We start from the raw sequence: 8969 nt of genomic DNA, 5'->3' as shown, positions 1-8969 counted from the left end.
TATTAGGATCCTCGTCAAGTGACGACGAGGTAAATATTCTGAATACACCGCAAAGTGCATTGTAGTTGGTAATTCAGGGTATTCCGTGGATACCTCATCCTTCCACTCCACCGCCACCTCCACCTCCACCACATACACCTATGCCTTCCCCTCCACCTCCATGTCCACCTCCACCATTCAACATGGCGAATGCAATGAAGATGCCAATCTTCAAAGGGGTAGGAAGTGAAGACCCCAAGTAGTTCTAGTTTGTTACATATGTTGTGTGGATAGCACAGCAGATCACTGATGATAACCTATAGAAAGAACATCTAGTCACATTGCTACAAGATAAAGCGATGACCTGGTATATCAAGTATTGTCAAGATCACCCTATCGCGACGTTGGCCGATACTCAGCAAGCGTTGAACCTTAGATGGAAAATGATCAATGTGATAGGAATCGTAGGGGTTGAGATGACAATCAATTAATTTTAGTTAATAATGGTATGTTCTGTGCTTAGCACAATTACTTCAATGTTCCTTAAGCAAACCAATAGCAATTTAAATTTATATTTATAGTAGCAATCACATTAACCATTAATCACATTGACAGTAAAAGTAAATAGAACATAAAACAATATTCAGAAGACAAACCAAGACAAGAGGACACCAGATTTGGCAAATGCCAGGGAAAAACCCCAATGTTGGGAAAACCCTTTGATCAATTCTTCTTATTATTATATCAAAAGTTCAACAGGGAGAGAGAGAGAGAGTACAAAAGTCAAATTGACTTGTCCAATTTAAAGTCAAAACAATCCTGTCAATTTATCTAGTCAAACTTCAGCCCTAACCAAAAAGTCAACATTGGTCAAATCAACAATAAATCATCCTCAAAATAGATCAGTCTTCCCCATTCAAACTCGGTGAAAGGAGAGAGAAAAATTGTTATAATTTTCTGTGGTCAAACTGCAGTCAACCATGAAGTCATTGTTGGTCAAATTGACCATATTCCCTTGATTTTTGTGCCCAGAAATGCCACCTAAAGAGACAAAAGAGATACTCCAAAAATCATAGTCAAAGCTGGTCAATAAATCTTTCATCAACATTGGTCAAACTTGGTTTGCTGCCTAAAATTTTGGTCCTGCAATTTAGCCCAGAAAACTCATCCTTGTTGCCACACGTGTGAGAGAGACAAGTTGCCCAATAGTTGTACGGATCAATGAGAGAAGGAGAGAGAAGAATTTGTGAGTGACAATGATGCCAAATCAGGAGTGAGGTCATTTGTATTTTTAAAATTCACTATGGGTGAAAAGACACATCCATTGGGCTTCTTGAGCCTACATGTTGATGTAGCCGACCTGAACAATTTGTACAAGTGTGGGCATAAATTCAAAATCACACTTTTGCTTGTCTAAATGAGATGGTCTTTATATCAATTTTGGTCCTCTCGAAAAGAGGAATTTAATGCAATCATCATCTCCTTCAAATGCGATATCCCAAAGTGGAATTTGGCCCTATTTGTCAATTTTAACACAATAAAAAATTTAAAATATCCTCTAAAATCCCAAATAGAAAATGGGGTAACATATCCCATGACATCCAACTTGTGATCTATGGTTGGAAATCCTTAAATTATCTCTGAAGAAATATGTCTCATTGAGCTCGAGGTCAAGAAGAGGTATGATGCTTCATTAATTTGGTAGTTGAAGAAGTTTGAATCTTGGTTTGTCAATTTGGTCCTAAGTAGGCAAGCCAACATGGAAGGAGGTGACCCCCTTGGAAGCGTTTTACAGGGGAAGGCCAGATAAGGCCTTTTATAAAGATCTAAACCAAAAGACCTCCCTCATAAAAAGTTCTAGACGTGTATTTAAAGAATGTAGATAACAACCCATCCAAATGTTGATAAAGACAATTGAACATCCCTTGAATCTCATAATAAATGGGGGCATCTACAGATGAGGTGATCCTTTAATTCTATCTCGTGTATATTGAAAAGATAGCAGATGTTATTAAGAAGAGGAGGGTCATTATGATTAGTTTCAAATCGACGTGAATGTAAACCCACTTTGAACGCACCAAGGGGGATCCAAAGGGCAGCATCCGGTGCTCTTATGCATATGTGGTTAAACAAAAAGGCCCCCTTTCATTTGCATGAAGTGTTCCTCGTACAAATCCATGTTAGAGTCAAGGCTATAAAAAGATGAAGTCTAAGTAAATTGAATGTATTTTATATAAATAACCTCTCTAACAACCTGAAAAAAAACATAAAATGACGTCATTTACATTGGATGTGTAAATCACTTGAATTGTGTTACAACTTTAATCGCTCCCCCACAAAAATGTGTCATGCTTCCTTGTGATGATCCTTCAACCCTATTGGAGAACATCCTCACAATGTAAAAGGAATTTAAACATGATGTAACTTTAATAGTGCCCCACATTCACCCCCTGGCTCGCCACTCATGGCTAATTTAAGGCTATTTCAAGCATTGATGTGGATAATATCATTTTATTTTCTCTTATGTATATTATTCTACATTGACACAATTGAGTTTAGTGGTTAATGACTTAACATTTAGGGGATTTAGGTGTTAGTGGTTAAGGGGTTAGAATTAAGTTGTTTAGGCAATGAAGGGTTAGGGGTTAAGGGTGACAGGTTAAGAGGATAAGGAGTTATGGCTTAGGAATTTCATGGATTATATGTTAGGTGTTAGTGTCTTGCGATTTAATGAGTCAGGGGGTTTATGGGTTATGAGTTGTGAGTGTAGGGGTTAAGGAATTATGGATTAGGGGTTAAGGGGATAGGGAATTTACTGGTTATGGGTTAAGAGCTTATGGTTTTTGATAATTGGACTCCTAATCCCCTTATCACCACTATTGGGGGTTCCCCTATCAATTTCTCTCGCTACCTTCCCTCTAGGTCGCATAGACCCTATGAAATTAAGTCCTAAGCCCCCTTCTCAGCTTGGGTTGAGTTATTAGTCCCGTAGGCTTGGTTGGACAAACGCTCTAGAGCCCTTGGTGGGTTGAGTTACTAGTCCTGGAGCCTTGGTTGGAAAAACGCTCTGCAGCCCTGGATGGATGGGATAGAGACCGATCTAATGATGTTTTTGTGATGTCCGATCGTGAGGTGGAATCATTGTTTGATGGGTTGAGGTGGATGGCCTCTGGAAGCCCTAGATGGTTTTTGATTGATGTGTTCTATGAGATCCCACATTAATGCTTGGAATATGGCACAGGGCTGAATGGTTGAAGAGAGATTTGGCTTATCCATTCTATGGTTGGGTGGAACGTGGAAGTCCCATCACGAGTTTGGATTTTGCATCATTAATGAAATGTTATTTCACCTTGTATTTCTATGAGCATTTTGATGGATTATATGTGGTCTATATGACTGTACTTTCATGAGTATTTTATGTTGTTATTATGTTGGTTATGTATGTGTTTTATGACAGCAGCCATGTGTGGCTCTCATCATGTTTTTACTTACAATTGAATGATCAATGTATCTATGACCTAAAGGATGGAATGACATTTGATGTGTTGAGGCATAAATGGTTCTTAGCGATTCTCAGCTAAGTATGAGACCCCTATTCTCAGAACTGTGAATTACACCTGTAGATTACACATTTGCAATATGTTTGACGAAATGCCTGTCATGTCTAGTAGGGGTCCAACCAAGGTCCTGAACAAGTATTTGCTTTAGCACTATCATTTCCATGTTCTTTTATTGATTTGCAGAGATGGTTCAATTCTAGGCAATGACCTGGGCTCTGGGCCTGAAAAAGGTGGCTCAAATCCCGGAGCCATTGGCATAGCACTGACAATTTTGGTCTCTGGTCACTAGCAGGCAAGCATGTGAGAGTGAATTTGGGTTTCTAGTCACCCTCGTGCCTTTATCATGTGAGCGACTAAGCCTTAAGTTGTCCAAAATTAGTTCAGTGGGACCCCAAGGTAAGTTGTCTAAAGTATTGGATTGGTTCCTGAGGGTCTTGTAGCTAATGGTTAATGTCTGCATGGTGTGTTTCCATCGGTTCCACTTCCTTAACGTGACTTAGGAGGTTGAATCATATCATAGTGGCATCTCGTCGCATGTTTAACCCAGTTGGTTGGTTGCTTGGGTAGATGTAGGAGGAGGGTGTTACAAGGGAGTGCCAGGAAATATAAGGGAGCACAAGTTTAAATGGCATGGAAATAAATGAATAAGAGTGTGTGATAGGGAGTATTAGTGAGTTCCGAGTGTGCTAAGGAGGGATTGACAAGGTATGCTAGGCAGTGCCAAGGCATGCTACAGTGCTAGGGAAGCATGCCAAGATGTACCAAGTTCAAAGGTGTGCCAATGTGTGCTAAGGAGTGTTAGTGAGTGATAGGGAAACACAAGGGAGCACTAGGTCAAAATGCATGGAAATGAATGAATAAGAGTGTGTGACAGGGAGTGTAGTGAGTTCCATGTGTGTTAAGGAGGGAGTGACATGGTATGCTAGGCAGTGCTAAGGCATGCTAGAGTGCCAGTGTAACATCTGACCAAGATGTGTCAGGTGTCAAGGTGTGCCAACACGTGCTAGGAAGTGTTACAAAGTGCCATGGAAACACAATGGACCACTAAGTCAAAATAATGCATGGAAATTAATGAATAATATTTTGTGACAGGAAGTGTCAGTGAATTCCAGGTGTGCTGAGGGAGTTACAAGATATTCGTTGTAGTGCTAAGGCATGCTAGAGGCCAGGGAAATGATATGGCAAGATGTGCCAAGTGCTAGGGTGTGTCAATGCATGCCAGGGAGTGTTAGGGAGTGCCATGGAAACACAAGGGAGAGCTAGTTTCAAATGCATGGAAATGAATGAATAAGGGCATGTGACAGGAAGTGTCAGTGAGTTCTAGGTGTGTTAAGGAGGGAGTGACAAGGTATGCTAGGTAGTGCCAAGGAATGCTAGAGTGCTAGGGTGACATGCCAAGATGTGCCAGGTTCCATGGAGTGTTATGGAGTGCCATGGAAACACAAGGGAGAACTAGATCAAAATGCATGGAAATGAACAAATAAGAGTGTTTGATAGGGAGTGTCAGTGAGCTTTAGGTATGTTAAGGAGGGAGTGATAAGGCTTTATGCTAGGCAATGCCAAGGCATGCTAGATTTCCAGGGCATGTCAAGGAGTGCTAGGGTGTGCCAATGCATGTGAAGGAATGTAGGGTGTGCTAACACATGCCACATAGTGCCAAGGGATTGTTAGATGTACGAGGTGCTATGACATTTCAAGATGTAAAATATGTTGTTCAGTTGTTTTATGGCCGCGGTTGGACATAAGCCTTGGCATGGTAACCTGTAACTCGTTAAGTTGGATAAGTTGAAATTATACATGAGTATCCTAAGATGAGTTATAGTAAGTTCTTAGGTGAACAAGGCATAGTCTAGTTGTAGTAATGGTAACTTGGTAAAGTTGTTGTAGTTGAGGCAATACTTGGTTGGGTTCTCAAGTCCCATAAAAAGTAAGGGTAGTTGTGAGGGAATTACAGCTAAGGAGTGTCAGGGTGTGCCAATAAATGGAAAGGAATTCTAACACATGTCAGACATTGCCAATGCATGTTGAGGAATGTTAGGGAGCGTTAAGGCATCACAAGACAGAACTAGGTCAAAATACATGAAAATGAACAAATAAGAGTGTGTGTCAAAGAGTGTCAATGAATTCCAGGTGTCTTAAGGACAAAGTGTGTTAGGAGAAGGTTAGAATAGGAATTTTAGGAGGCAAGCCTATGGTTACAATTATAAGGGGTTGGTCAAAGTAGTTTCAGAAAAAGGGAGACTTTGGGTTGGGCACAACATTGTTTTGCCAATGAATTGGTTGGGTTCCCAAGTCACAAAAATAGTAAAGCTATCTATGAGGGCATGACAATTAGGGAGTGATAAGGTGTGCCAGGGAATGTCAGGAAGTACTAACACATGCTAGATAGTTCCAAGGCATGGTAAGCATGCTAAGACAAGCTAACTACTAATGCATGCCAAGATGTGCCAAGTGCCAGGGTGTGGCGTGAATGCATTCTAGGGAGTGTTTGGGACAAGTGGCAAGGAAACACAAGGGAACACTAGTTTAAAATGCATGGAAATGAAGTGTCAACGAGTTCCAGGTGTGCTAAGGAGGGAACGACAAGGTATGATATGCAGTGCCAAGGCATGCTAGAGTGATAGGGAACCATACCAAGATCATGTGCCAAGCACCAAGGTGTGCCAATGCATGCTAAGGGGTGTTAGGGGGTGCCAACTAAACATAAGGGAGCACTAGGTAAAAATGCATGGAAATGAATGAATAAGAGGGTGTGACAGGGAGTGTCAACAAGTTCCAAGTGTGCTAAGGAGAGAGTGACATCGTACGCTAGGTTGCGCTAAGTCATGCTAGATTGCTAGGGCGACATGCGACCAAGATGTGCTAGGTGCTAGGGTGTGTCAACATGTGTTAGGAAGTGTTAGGGACTGCCAAGGAAACACAAGGGATCACTAGGTCAAATTAATGCATTGTTGGGCATGGAATCCCCCCACGGCATGTTTTGGGGCTCAAAGCCCAAGTTTTGAGTTGATATTGTTGTAAAGCTCCGCGAATTGCGGGCGCGAAATGTATGTTAGAGTCATAGGGATGTCCGCCCTAGTTTTGAATGTAATGTCGGCCTACCCATGGTCCGCGGACCATGGGATTAAATAAATAGAGTGAGGCTCTAAGCTGTAAAGATAGCTAATAGAGAATGGGCATGAAAGGTCTTAAAGATTAAGTTGAAGTACTAAGTGTGTTTTGGGTTGTAGAGTAGGAGAAGGCTTTGGAGCTGAGTGTGCAGAGGCATAATAGAGTTTGCAGTTGAGTGCGCGGACCCCTGCAGTTGAGTGCGCAGAGTGGAGTAGAGTCTGTAACCGAAGGAAGAGAATAATAAAGAGAAGTTTTATCTTAATTCCGTGTATCTGTTCTTGGGATATTATCTGTTAGATATGAATTAGATGTTTATTTACTACATGCACTTGTATGAATTGTGAATATTGTTAAGTATAACTGAAAGCATAAAAATAAGCTAAGTTAATCAACTAATATTGGATTACTAGTAATGACTTGGATAATAACATTGTTCAGCCCTCGAGTAGGGTTGCGCAAAGGCAGCACCTTATGCCGCGAGGAACGGGTAAGTGCGCGTAGAAACGTGCGTGCAGGGTCAAACTACGGACCACTTGAACTCATCAGACATCTCCAGGGTGCAAAAACCTAGTTCTAGCACCCTCCCATACTACTTCAGGTGAGACCTTAGTCCACACTCTATAAACTGTTGCCGAAAGGGCCAGTAGTACAGGGATTTGTTTGGCTAAAATCACCTCTGAACCTGGGTCAGGCCCCAACAAGCCAACATGCATGCAAATGAACAAATAAGATTTTGTGACAGGAAGCGTCATTGAGTTACAGGTGTGCTGAGGGAGTAACAAGGTATGGTAGGCAATGCTAACGCATGCTAGACACCAGGGAAACACGCGTAGATGTGATAGGTGCTAGGGTGTGCCAATGCATGTCAGTGAGTGTTATGAAGTGCCAAGGAAACAAAAGGGATCACTAGTTTCAAATACATGGAAATGAATGAATAAGAGTGTGTGACAGGGAGTGTTAGTGAGTTCTAGGTGTGGTAAGGAGGGAGTTACAAGATATGTTAGGTAGTGCCAAGGAATGCTAGAGTGCCAGGGAGACATGCCAAGATGTGCCAGGTGCCAGGGTGTGCCAATGCGTGCTAGCAAGTGTTAGGGAGTACCACAGAAACACAAGGGAGAACTAGTTCAAAATGCATGGAAATGAATAGATAAGAGTGTGTGATAGGGAGTGTCAGTGGGTTCCAAGTGTTCTAAGGTGGGAGTGACAAGGTTATATGCTGGGTAGTTCCAAGGCATGCTAGAGTGCTAGGGCATGTCAGGGAGTGCTCGGGTGTGCTATGGCGTGCAAAGCATGCCAAGAAATGCAGGGGATGCTAACACATGCCACACAGTGCTAACGAATTGTTAGAGGTGTCAGGTGTTATGGCATGTCAAGATGTAAACTGTGTTACTTAGTTGTTTTATGGCCATGGTTGGATGTGAGCCTTGACTTGGTAACTTGTTAAGTGGGATGAGTTGAGATTGGACATGAGTAGCCTAAGATGTGTTTTAGGTAGTTCTTAGGTGAACAAGGCATAGTCTAGTTGTAGTCATTATAAATTGGTTAAGTTGTTGTAGTCGAGGTAGGACTTGTTTGGGTTCCCATGTCTCAAAAAAATTAAGGGTAGTTGTGAGGGAATGATAACTAAGGAGTTTCAGGGCTTGCCAAGGAATGAAAAGGCAAGCTAACACATGGCAAATAGTCTCAATGGATGTTGAGGAGTGCTAGGGAGTGTCAGGGGAACACAAGGGAGAACTAAGTCAAAATGCTTAGAAATGAATGAATAAGAGTGTGTGCCAAGGAGTGTTAGTGGATTCCAAGTGTCCCAAGGATGAAGTGTTTTAGGAAAAGTTCAAGATAAGACTTGCAGAAGGCAAGCCTATGGTTGTGATAAGGCATGGACAAAGCAATTTCAGAGAAAGGGAGACTTTGGGTTGGGCATAATATTGTTTTGCTAATGAATTGGTTGGGTTCCCAAGTCACAAAAAAAGTAAGGCTATCTATGAGGGCATGAAAACTAGGAAGTACCAAGGTGTTCTAAGGAATGTAAGGTTCCCAAGTCGTGGAAAAATGTAATGCTAGTTGTGAGGGTATGACTGCCAAGGTATGTTAGGGAATTCTAGGGCATGCTAACAAGTGTTAGATAGTGCGAAGGCATGTCAGACATGTTAATTTGTGCCAGGTGCTAGGGCATGCCAAGATGTGCAAGGGTGTGACAATGCATGTTAGGGATTGTCAAGGAAACAAAAGGAAGAAACAAGTTAAACTACAAGGAAATGAACACATAATAGGGTTAATAAGTCATCAATTTACCTTTTCCATGAGGGGCATGCAACGCAC

This window comes from Pinus tabuliformis, chromosome 4_2, assembly GCF_031772625.1.
Source record: "Pinus tabuliformis cultivar Carrire ecotype Pingquan chromosome 4_2, CPIR1, whole genome shotgun sequence".
NCBI lineage: Eukaryota > Viridiplantae > Streptophyta > Pinopsida > Pinales > Pinaceae > Pinus > Pinus tabuliformis.
This window is presented reverse-complemented; position numbering follows the sequence as displayed.